General features: G+C 46.6%; 1 pseudogene; it reads right to left on the reverse strand.

Moving 5' to 3' along the window:
- Positions 1-8,711, reverse strand: part of LOC123124700 (putative cysteine-rich receptor-like protein kinase 20) — an 83,139-nt pseudogene extending 74,428 nt beyond the window's left edge.
- Between the last annotated feature and the right edge of the window lie 4,711 nt (positions 8,712-13,422).

Below are 13,422 nucleotides of genomic sequence, written 5' to 3' on the forward strand. Positions count from 1 at the left end.
ACTTATATGATGGAAAATAGACCCGGGGGCCATAGGTTTCACTAGTGGCTTCTCTCAAGGTAGCATAAGTATTACGGTGGGTGAACAAATTACTGTCGAGCAATTGATAGAAAAGTGCATAGTTATGAGAATATCTAGGCATGATCATGTATATAGGCATCACGTCTGCGACAAGTAGACCGAAACGATTCTGCATCTACTACTATTACTCCACACATCGACCGCTATCCAGCATGCATCTAGAGTATTAAGTTCATAAGAACAGAGTAACGCATTAGGCAAGATGACATGATGTAGAGGCATAACCTCAAGCAATATGATATAAACCCCATCTTTTTATCCTCGATGGCAACAATACAATACGTGCCTTGCTGCCCCTGCTGTCACTGGGAAAGGACACCGCAAGATTGAACCCAAAGCTAAGCACTTTTCCTATTGCAAGAAAGATCAATCTAGTAGGCTAAACCAAACTGATAATTCGAAGAGACTTGCAAAGATAACAAATCATACATAAAAGAATTCAGAGGAGATTCAAATATTGTTCATAGATAATCTTGATCATAAACCCACAATTCATCGAATCTCGACAAACACACCGCAAAAAGAATTACATCGAATAGATATCCAAGAAGATCGAAGAGAACTTTGTATTGAGATCCAAAGAGAGAGAAGAAGCCATCTAGCTAATAATTATGGACCCGAAGGTGTGTGGTAAACTACTCACACATCATCGGAGAGGTTATGGTGTTGATATAGAAGCCCTTCGTGATTGATTCCCCCTCCGGTGGAGCACTGGAAAAGGCCCCAAGATGGGATCTCACGGGTACAGAAGGTTGCGGCGGTGGAAATAGGGTTTCGTGGTGCTCTCGGATGTTTTCGGGGTATATGAGTATATATAGGCGAAAGAAGTCGGTCAGGGGAGCCACGAGGGGCCCACGAGGGTGGAGGGCGCACCTACCCCCTGGGCGCGCCTCCCTGCCTCGTGGCCTCCTTGTTTGTTTCTTGACGTCCACTCCAAGTCTCCTGGATTGCGTTTGTTCCAAAAATCACTCTCTCGAAGGTTTCATTCCGTTTGGATTCCGTTTGATATTCCTTTTCTGCGAAACACTGAAATAGGCAAAAAAACAGCAATTTGCACTGGGCCTTTGGTTAGTAGGTTAGTCCCAAAAATAATATAAAAGTGTATAATAAAGCCCATTAAACATCCAAAACAGATAATATAATAGCATGGAACAATAAAAAATTATAGATACGTTGGAGACATATCAAGCATCCCCAAGCTTAATTCCTGCTCGTCCTCGAGTAGGTAAATGATAAAAACAGAATTTTTGATGTGGAATGCTACCTAGCATATTCTCCAATGTAATTTTCTTTATTGTGGCATGAATGTTTAGATCCGAAAGATTCAAGATAAAAGTCTAATATTGACATAAAAATAATAATACTTCAAGCATACTAACTAAGCAATTATGTCTTCTCAAAATAACATGGCCAAAGAAAGTTCATCCCTACAAAATCATATAGTTTGGTCATGCTCCATTTTCGTCACACAAGAATGCTCTCATCATGCACAACCCCAATGACAAGCCAAGCAATTATTTCATACTTTAGTAATCTCAAACTTTTTCAACCTTCACGCAATACATGAGCGTGAGCCATGGATATAGGACTATGGGTGGAATAGAGTATAATGATGGGGGTTATGTAGAGAAGACAAAAAAGGAGAAAGTCTCACATTGAAGTGGCTAATCAACGGGCTAGGGAGATGCCCATCAATTGATGTCAATGCAAGGAGTAGGGATTGCCATGCAACGTATACACTAGAGCTATAAATGTATGAAAGCTCAACAAAAGAAACTAAGTGGGTGTGCATCCAACTTGCTTGCTCACGAAGACCTAGGGCATTTGAGGAAGCCCATTGTTGGAATATACAAGCCAAGTTCTATAATGAAAAATTCCCACTAGTATATGAAAGTGACAAAACAAGAGACTCTCTATCATAAAGATCATGGTGCTACTTTGAAGCACAAGTGTGGAAAAAAGGATAGTAGCATTGTCTCTTTTTATTTCTTTTCTGTTTTTTGGGCCTTTCTTTTTTTATTTGGCCTTTCTTCTTTTTTCCTTTCTTTTTCTATTTTTTATTTGGGACAATGCTCTATTAATGATGATCATCACACTTCTATTTATTTACAACTCAATGATTACAACTCGATACTAGAACAAAATATGACTCTATATGAATGCCTCCGGCGGTGTACCGGGATTGGTAATGAATCAAGAGTGACATGTATGATAAGTTATGCATGGTGGCTTTGCCACAAATATGATGTCAACTACATGATCATGCAAGGCAATATGACAATGATAAAGCGTGTCATAATAAATGAAACAGTGGAAAGTTGCATGGCAATATATCTCGGAATGGCTATGCAAATGCCATAATAGGTAGGTATGGTGGCTTTTTTGAGGAAGATATAAGGAGGTTTATGTGTGATAGAGCGTATCATATCGCGGGGTTTGGATGCACCGGCGAAGTTTGCACCAACTCTCAAGGTGAGAAAGGGCAATGCACGGTACCGAAGAGGCTAGCAATGATGGAAGGTAAGAGTGCGTATAATCCATGGACTCAACATTAGTCATAAAGAACTCACATACTTATTGCAAAAATCTACAAGTCATCAAAAACCAAGCATTACGCGCATGCTCCTAGGGGGATTGATTGGTAGGAAAAGACCATCGCTCGTCCCCGACCGCCACTCATAAGGATGACAATCAAAGAACCCCTCATGGTTCAAATTTGTTACACAACGTTTACCATACGTACATGCTATGGGACTTGCAAACCTCAACACAAGTATTTCTCAAATTCACAACTACTCAACTATCACGACTCTAATATTACCATCTTCATATCTCAAAACAATCATCAAGTATCAAACTTCTCATAGTATTCAATGCACTTTTTATGAAAGTTTTTATTATGCCAATCTTGGATGCCTATCATAATAGGACTAAGTTTATAGCCAAAGCAAATTACCATGCTGTTCTAAAGGACTCCCAAAATAATATAACTGAAGCATGAGAGATCAATAATTTCTATAAAATAAAACCACCACCGTGCTCTAAGAGATATAAGTGAAGCACTAGAGCAAAATTATCTATCTCAAAAGATATAAGTGAAGTACATAGAGTATTCTAATAAATTCCGATTCATGTGTGTCTCTCCCAAAAGTTGTGTACAGCAAGGATGATTGTGGTAAAATAAAAAGCAAAGACTCAAATCATACAAGACTCTCCAAGCAAAACACATATCATGTGGTGAATAAAAATATAGCATCAAGTAAAGTTACCGATGGACGCAGACGAAAGAGGGGATGCCTTCCGGGGCATCCCCAAGCTTAGGCTTTTGGTTGTCCTTGAATTTTACCTTGGGATGCCTTGGGAATCCCCAAGCTTAGGCTCTTGCCACTCCTTATTCCGTAATCCATCAAATCTTTACCCAAAACTTGAAAACTTCACAACACAAAACTCAACAGAAAATCTCATGAGCTCCGTTAGTGCAAGAAAACAAACCACCACTTCAAGGTACTGTAATGAACTCATTCTTTATTTATATTGGTGTTAAACCTACTATATTCCAACTTCCTCTATGGTTCATACCCCCCGATACTAGCCATAGATTCATCAAAATAAGCAAACAACACACGAAAAACGGAATCTGTCAAAAACAGAACAATCTGTATTTATCTGTATAAAACGCAAACTTTCTATAACTCAAAAATTATAACAAAATAGGACGGCCTAGATAATTTGTTTATTGATCTACTGCAATTTGAATCAGTATTTTATCACGTTCTGTTGATTTTTAACAATTGTTTTCGTGAGCAGAAAGTTTCTGACTTTTTCAGCAAGATCAAATAACTATCATCCAAGAAGATCCTATAGGTTTTACTTGGCACAGACACTAATTAAAACATAAAACCACATCTAACCAGAGGCTAGATCAATTATTTATTACTAAACAGAAAAAAAATCAAGAAACAAAAAATAAAATTGGGTTGCCTCCCAACAAGCGCTATCATTTAAAGCCCCTAGCTAGGCATAAAGGCAAGGATAGATCTAGGTATTATCATCTTTGGTTTTTAATTTTTTAGCGGAGTCATGCTCGAATCCGGGAGGTTCTTTACGTTTCCCTTCATATTCGAAATTTTTTAGATCTAACGAATCCAACCGCTTATTGCAAAGGGTAATCAACATATTCATGCGGTGAAGATTTCTTCTAACACTCTTAAGAGGTTCAAGAGACTTTTGTAAAATTTTCATTACTTCGCAAATATTCTCAAAAACTTGTGCCTCTTCCTGGGTATGATGTGGCCCCTATGGTTGAGGTAGTGTTCCCACTATTCCCTCTATGATTTCATGCGCAGTACTGGGATCAATTTCGATAAAAATTTCCTTTGGCAACGCAATCCAAGAGTTGTCTATGGGACATATTTAGTCCAACATAAAAATTGCGAAGTAAAATTCTAAAACTCACCTCTAAGGTGCAGTTACGATAAGATTCCATCATCCTATGCCAAGCATCTTTTAAGTTTTCTCCTTGTCTTTGTTTGAAGTGAAGAACTTCAAACTCGGGAGACAAAGGAGCAGATAAAGGACTGACCATGACGACACACGGCGACACAAGAAGCAAGCAAAATGAGGCAAACGGAAAAAGAGGGCGAATAAAATGGCAAGGGTGAAGTGGGGGAGAGGAAAACGAGAGGCACATGGCGAATAATGTAATGCGAGGGATAAGAGTTTGTGATGGGTACTTGGTATGTCTTGACTTGACTTGACTTGGCGTAGATCTCCCCGGCAACGGCGCCAGAAATCCTTCTTGCTACCTCTTGAGCATGCGTTGGTTTTCCCTTGAAGAGGAAAGGGTGATGCAGCAAAGTAGCGTAAGTATTTCCCTCAGTTTTTGAGAACCAAGGTATCAATCCAGTAGGAGACTACATGCAAGTCGCCTTGTACCTACACAAACAAATAAGAACCTTGCAACCAACGCGATAAAGGGGTTGTCATTCCCTTCACGGCCACTTGCAAAAGTGAGATCTGATAGAGATAATAAGATAAATATTTTTGGTATTTTTTATGATATAGATTGAAAGTAAAGATTGCAAAGTAAAATAGATTGGAAACTTATATGATGGAAAATAGACCCGGGGGCCATAGGTTTCACTAGTGGCTTCTCTCAAGATAGCATAAGTATTACGGTGGGTGATCAAATTACTGTCGAGCAACTGATAGAAAAGTGCATAGTTATAAGAATATCTAGGCATGATCATGTATATAGGCATCACGTCCGCGACAAGAAGACCGAAACGATTCTGCATCTACTACTATTACTCCACACATCGACCGCTATCCAGCATGCATCTAGAGTATTAAGTTCATAAGAACAGAGTAACGCATTAGGCAAGATGACATGATGTAGAGGAATAAAATCAAGCAATATGATATAAACCCCATCTTTTTATCCTCGATGGAAACAATACAATACGTGCCTTGCTGCCCCTGCTGTCACTGGGAAAGGACACTGCAAGATTGAACCCAAAGCTAAGCACAGCTCCTATTGCAAGAAAGATCAATCTAGTAGGCCAAACCAAACTGATAATTCGAAGAGACTTGCAAAGATAACAAATCATACATAAAAGAATTCAGAGGAGATTCAAATATTGTTCATAGATAATCTTGATCATAAACCCACAATTCATCGGATCTTGACAAACACACCGCAAAAAGAATTACATCGAATAGATCTCCAAGAAGATCGAGGAGAACTTTGTATTGAAATCCAAAGAGAGAGAAGAGGCCATCTAGCTAATAACTATGGACCCGAAGGTCTGTGGTAAACTACTCACACATCATCGGAGAGGCTATGGTGTTGATGTAGAAGCCCTCCGTGATTGATTCCCCCTCCGGCGGAGTGCCGGAAAAGGCCCCAAGATGGGATCTCACGGGTACAGAAGGTTGCGGTGGTGGAAATAAGGTTTCGTGGTTCTCTCGGATGTTTTTGGGGTATATGAGTATATATAGGCGAAAGAAGTCGGTCAGGGGAGCCATGAGGGGCCCACGAGGATGGGGGCGCGCCTCCCTGCCTTGTGGCCTCCTCGTTTGTTTCTTGACGTCCACTCCAAGTCTTCTGGATTGCATTTGTTCCAAAAATCACTCCGTCGAAGGTTTCATTCCGTTTGGATTCCGTTTGATATTCTTTTTCTGCAAAACACTGAAATAGGCAAAAAAACAGCAATTTGCACTGGGCCTTTGGTTAGTAGGTTAGTCCCAAAAATAATATAAAAGTGTATAATAAAGCCCATTAAACATCCAAAACAGATAATATAATAGCATGGAACAATCAAAAATTATAGATACGTTGGAGACGTATCAATGGGTCAGATTTTTTTCAAATACATACCTACTTTTTTTTCCAAAATAAACGGTGAATATTTTTCTAACTTTTTGAACAAGTTTTGAAGAGACGTTGAAACAACATTCAAACAAACTGCATTCAAACAAACTACATTGAACATAGAGATAGTTTACATAGTTTATCCAAACTTAAACGAGTTCATCCAAACCTAAACGAGTTCATACATAGTTCGTACTTAGAATATTTTTTTTGAAAACAACTACTACTCGTCCTCGCCGTCGCTAGCCGCGAGATCGATGACCTCCACGCCGTCACCACCGCCGTCGTCGTCGCTGCTCCGGCCTAAGCGGTCCCAGTCGATCTCGTCTTCCTCCGAGGCCTCCGCCGCCTCTGCCTGCGGGACCATTGGCGAAATCGCCGCCACCGCCTGGATCGTTGCCGCCTGCTCGGTGGCCTCCCTCGCAGCAGCCTCCGCTGCAACCGCCGACGCTCGCAGTGCGACGAGGTAGCCCGGCGTATCATCGGGATCGCCGTCCTCCCGAAGAACAACCTGCTCTGGCGGCAGTTCCACCACCGGCGGGACGGGGGGATCGGCGGGTGCCAGCGCAGGTGGTGGATGGGCCCGACGACCGCGTGTTTCTCGACGGGGGCGCGGGACAAGTAGGCGGCGGCGGTCGCCATTGAGGTCGGGCGTGACACCGGACTCCGCCAGCCAGAACGCGCCGATGACGGTGGCGTAGTCCTTGCCGTCCTAGAACTCGTGCCGATTGGCGATGTTGCAGCGGTCGCCGGTCCGCTTCTCCTCTGCGGTGGCGCCGGGCCCGCGCGTCGAGTAGCCATCTTTGTCGAGCTTCCAGTCATGCGGAAGACGGCAACCCGGCGACACGAGGAGCCCAAACCGGAATAGCTCCTCTGTCACCGGCGTGTTCAGGCTCGACGGCCACGCGCTCGGGCCGTCGTCGCCGCCGGTGCCGGTGCTGCTGCCGCGGTGGAAAGACATCTCGCCGGCGGGCTTTTGGGAGGTGGACGTGATGAGGGGTCGGGGGAAGAAGTGGTGTGAGCGGCGACGGGCGGACGAGGTGCTTTTTATAGGGCAGACGGCGGGGCAGTGGGCGGACAGGGAGTAAATGCGACGGGCGGGTCGGTGGACGGCATTGATGCCCACGGGATGCGACGGGGCGGCAGGCGGCGGGCGGCAGTCGAGGGCGGTGGGGTGGCAGTCGATGGGACGGACGAGATGGGGCGGCGAGGCGGCAGTCGATGGGACGGACGGGGCGGGGTGGCGGGGCCGCAGTCCACGCGCCACGACGCGTTTTCACCGGGCGACGCGTCGCGGATTGACCAACCGTCGCGTTTGACCACCGACGCACTATGACCACCGACGCGCGTACGCGTACGTACGTCGCCTCAGTGTAAAAAAACGCCATCCGACGCGCGTACACGTACGTACGTCGCCCCAGTGAAAAAAAAAACACCGTCTGAAGCCATGGGAGCACGTACGTCGCCGGGCCGCGCGGGTACGTCGCGGGGGCGGGGCTGGGGGAGGGGGAATGACCATCCTACACTTTTTTAAGTTTTCAGGTGAAGGGGTATAGGATTATCTGGACCGTTGATGTGTCCAGGGGTTGTACCGAAGAAGAAGTGAAATTCATATCGAATTGTTTAACGGCAATTAACAATCTGCAATTGGATCCCAATTCAGACGCAGTCACTTGAATAGATCAGTTCAACCAAATTTAAGTAAAATCACTCTGAAATCAGTAATTTTCCTCAACCAATGAGGTTTCAGTTTTGATATCAGCTCTGAAATCAAATTAGTGATTGCCCCAATTTTGATACTACTAACCTTGACACGGTGACTATCTGCAGTAGAATTGTCGACGAGGGCGATGAGCGGGATGAGGCGGATGAACATGTCGATCTCGTGCTGTGCGGCGCGGAGCTCGTCGGCCATCCGGGCTCCCAGGAGCAGGCAGCGGAGGTAGCCGCAGTCCTGGCACGCGGTCACGAAAGCGTAGCACCGTCGCAGAGCGCTGCCGAGCTGCTGCAGCGGCCGCCTGGTGGCCTCCCGTCGCATCAGGTCCTCGAGCTCCAGCTCCCCGAGCAGGCCGCCGACGAGCTCCACGTGCTGCGCGAGCCGCACGCAGGCATCCCGGTGGCGGCGCGCCACCAGGGCGGCCTGCACGACCATGGAGACCACCCCGAGCGCGTCGATGCCCACCAGCCGCGCCATGGTGGAGGCTTGCCCCAGGGCGCCCCATAGGCTGCTCGATGGGCTATCCCATTCGCTCGCCATGCTCGCTGCTCTCCGCTCCTGCACTCGTTGCCGCCATTGACGGGCGCGGGCGCGACACGTATCTATCGGTGAGCTTGTGTGTGTCGCCACCGACTTTGACTTTTTTCTTTTCAAAAAGGCTTTCGCCTAGCTTTATACATCAAGCAAACCACCAGATTCACATGGTACTACAAAAATTCACATCGCACATACGCAAATGTAATACACAACATAGTACGAGAGGGTTCTGCTGACGACACAACTCAACAAGCCCTGAAGAAAAAACAGAACAAAGACGGCGGACAGCCATCGAAGAAGCAATCCGGCTTGGGGGGTGGAGGAGGAAGCGGCGGCGCCAAGCGGAGAGCCATTGGCTAAAGATCAACAATGATGGTATCGATGGCGTCTCGATCCTGAAGGCGGCTAAGCGGCCGCCAGAGCTGCAAGTAACCACACATTTTGAAAACTGCGTCAGTAGCACGTCGAAGAGGCACACGCTGGATCACTAGTTTATTGCGGACCGTCCACAGTGTCCACATGAGGACCCTAATCCCCAACCACCTAATGCGGCGGGCATGCTGGGGGATGCCTGGATTTCCGCGAAGAGGTCGGGGAACTTGTTATTGCACCAGCACCCACCGACCACCTCGCGAAAGCAACTCCAAAGGAATTGAGTGGACATGCATGTGAGAAGATGTGATTCGAGTCCTCCTTCGTCCCACATAAGGGGCAAATCCCACCCCCCGAGGCATTCCGCTTGAGAACCTTCACACCTAAGGGGACCCGCCCCCGGATCCATTGCCAAAGGAAGATCCTAATCTTCAGTGGCAATCTGATCGCCTAAATAACCACTAGGGGCTCAGGTCCAGGTGTGGGCGCAATGGCCTAGTATAGGGATTTAGTGAAGAAACTACCCGAAGGCTCCAGGTGCCAAGATACGCGATCGCTTGCATGATCCACATCTGGCTCCTGGAGAGCGGCACACTCAAGGAGCTTGTGCCAGGCAGCAAGATCCGGGGGCCCAAATGGCCGCCGGAAAGTGAAGCGCCCTAAGTCAATAAGGGCCACCTCCACGGGGATCCTAGGTTCCACCGTGATGGAGAACAAATCTGGGAATCGGTCGGAAAATGGGAGATCCTCGGCCCACCTGTCAAACTAGAATAGGGTGGAGGCGCCGGGTCCAACTGAGAGGAGGTGCCGATGCGAAGAACTGGAAGCAATTGGATGACGGATTGCCAGAACTGCGATCCGCCGGACCTCTAACAAAAGTCGAGCGATTGACACCGTATATATTTGTTCCGAATGATGTCAAGGCAAAGACCACCCTCCCCATTTGCAAGCCGCCACAATCATCAAGTCAGCAGGGCAATGTTCATGCGTTTGGAAGACATGATCACGAGCCCGCCCTGGTCACGTGGTTTGCAAATGTAAGCCCAATGGACCATATGGTATTTCTACTTGTCACCCTCCCCTGCCTAGAAGAATCTTGCCTGGAATAGCGATCTCAAGATGAAGGGTCCCGTGGAGGCTGCAGAAGCTCATGATGAACAGGAGTAGGCTGGACAGTGAGGAGTTGATGAGAACCGTCCGAGCCGCCTTGGACAACCATCTACCCTGCCAGGGCTCGATACGGTGTTGGAGCTTTGTTACTGTTAGTCGTATATCCGCCACAGACAACCTAGAGTCGCTAATGGGTATGCCCAGGTAGGTCATGGGGAAGGAACCCAGCTGACAATTAAGCCGGTTAGCAATACTCTCGTGCTCGGTGGGGTAGTAGCCCATCACCATCACTTCGCTCTTGTCAAAGTTAATTCTGAGACCCGACATTTGTTGAAAGCAGAGGAGGAGGAATTGTAGGTTCGTGATATCGGCCTCAGAGCCTTCCACCATGATGATGGTGTCGTCGGCATACTATAGGAGGGAGACCCCACTACCTCCCACAAGGTGCAGAACTACACCGCGGATACTGAAGGAAATATGCCCTAGAGGCAATAATAAAGTATTATTTATTTCCTTGTATCATGATAAATGTTTATTATTCATGCTAGAATTGTATTAACCGGAAACATAATACATGTGTGAATATATAGACAAACAGAGTGTCACTAGTATGCCTCTACTTGACTAGCTCGTTAATCAAAGATGGTTATGTTTCCTAGCCATAGACATAAGTTGTCATTTGATTAACAAGATCACCTCATTAGGAGAATGACGTGATTGACTTGACCCATTCCGTTAGCTTAGCACTCGATCGTTTAGTATGTTGCTATTGCTTTCTTCATGACTTATACATGTTCCTATGACTATGAGATTATGCAACTCCCGTTTACCGGAGGAACACTTTGTGTGCTACCAAACGTCACAACGTAAATGGGTGATTATAAAGGTGCTCTACAGGTGTCTCCAAAGGTACTTGTTGGGTTGGCGTATTTCGAGATTAGGATTTGTCACTCCAATTGTCGGAGAGGATATCTCTGGGCCCACTCGGTAATGCACATCACTATAAGCCTTGCAAGCATTGTGACTAATGAGTTAGTTGCGGGATCATGTGTTACGGAACGAGTAAAGAGACTTGCCGGTAACGAGATTGAACTAGGTATCGAGATACCGACGATCAAATCTCGGGCAAGTAACATACCGGTGACAAAGGGAACAACGTATGTTGTTATGCGGTCTGACCGATAAAGATCTTCGTAGAATATGTGGGAGCCAATATGGGCATCCAGGTCCCGCTATTGGTTATTGACCGGAGACTTGTCTCGGTCATGTCTACATAGTTCTCGAACCCGTAGGGTCCGCACGCTTAACGTTACGATGACAGTTTTATTGAGTTTTGATGTACCGAAGGAGTTCGGAGTCCCGGATGAGATTGGAGATATGACGAGGAGTCTCGAAATGGTCGAGACGTAAAAATCGATATATTGGACGACTATATTCGGACTTCGGAAAGGTTCCGAGTGATTCGGGTATTTTTCGGAGTACCGGAGAGTTACGGGAATTCGTATTGGGCCTTAATGGGCCATACGGGAAAGGAGAGAAAGGCCTCAAAAGGTGGCCACACCCCTCCTCATGGTCTGGTCCGAATTGGACTAGGGAAGGGGGGCGCACCCTTCCTTCTTTCTCCTTCCCCCTTCCCTTCTCCTACTCCCACAAGGAAAGGAGGAGTCCTACTCCCGGTGGGAGTAGGACTCCCCCCTATGGCGCACCTCTCCCCTTGGTCGGCTGCCTCCCCCTTGCTCCTTTATATACGGGGGCAGGGGGGCACCCCAGAGACACAACAATTGATCCTTGAGATCTCTTAGCCGTGTGCGGTGCCCCCCTCCACCATATTACACCTCGATAATACCGTTGAGGAGCTTAGGCGAAGCCCTGCGTCGGTGGAACATCATCATCGTCACCACGCCGTCGTGCTGACAAAACTCTCCCTCAACACTCGACTGGATCGGAGTTCGAGGGACGTCATCGAGCTGAACGTGTGTAGAACTCGGAGGTGCCGTACGTTCGGTACATGATCGGTCGGATCGTGAAGACGTACGACGACATCAACCGCGTTGTGATAACGCTTCCGCTGTCGGTCTACGAGGGTACGTGGACAACACTCTCCCCTCTCGTTGCTATGCATCACCATGATCTTGCGTGTGCGTAGGAAATTTTTTGAAATTACTACGTTCCCCAACAGTGGCATCCGAGCCTGGTTTTATGCGTTGATGCTATGCACGAGTAGAACACAAGTGAGTTGTGGGCGATATAAGTCATACTGCTTACCAGCATGTCATACTTTGGTTCAGCGGTATTGTGAGATGAAGCGGCCCGGACCGACATTACGCGTACGCTTACGCGAGACTGGTTTCACCGTTGCAAGCACTCGTTGCTTAAAGGTGACCGGTGGGTGTCTGTCTCTCTCACTTTAGTTGAACCGAGTGTGGCTACGCCCGGTCCTTGCGAAGGTTAAAACAGCACCAACTTGACAAACTATCATTGTGGTTTTGATGCGTAGGTAACAACGGTTCTTGCTAAGCCCGTAGCAGCCACGTAAAACATGCAACAACAAAGTAGAGGACGTCTAACTTGTTTTTGCAGGGCATGTTGTGATGTGATATGGTCAAGACATGATGTGATATAATGTGTTGTATGAGATGATCATGTTTTGTAACCGAGTTATCGGCAACTGGCAGGAGCCATATGGTTGTCGCTTTATTGTATGAGATGCAATCGCCATGTAATAGTTTTACTTTATCCCTAAGCGGTAGCGATAGTCGTAAAAGCAATAAGGTGGCGAGACGACAACGATGCTACGATGGAGATCAAGGTGTCGCGCCGGTGACGATGGTGATCATGACGGTGCTTCGGAGATGGAGATCACAAGCACGGTGCTTCGGAGATGGAGATCACAAGCACAAGATGATGATGGCCATATCATATCACTTATATTGATTGCATGTGATGTTAATCCTTTATGCATCTTATCTTGCTTTGTTTGACGGTAGCATTATAAGATGATCCTTCACTAAATTATCAAAGTATAAGTGTTCTCCCTGAGTATGCACCGTTGCGAAAGTTCTTCGTGCTGAGACACCACGTGATGATCGGGTGTGATAGGCTCTACGTTCAAATACAACGGGTGCAAAACAGTTGCACACGCGGAATACTCAGGTTAAACTTGACGAGCCTAGCATATAACAGATATGGCCTCGGAACACGGAGACCGAAAGGTCGAGCGTTAATCATATAG

This window comes from Triticum aestivum, chromosome 5D (assembly GCF_018294505.1).
Source record: "Triticum aestivum cultivar Chinese Spring chromosome 5D, IWGSC CS RefSeq v2.1, whole genome shotgun sequence".
Lineage (NCBI taxonomy): Eukaryota > Viridiplantae > Streptophyta > Magnoliopsida > Poales > Poaceae > Triticum > Triticum aestivum.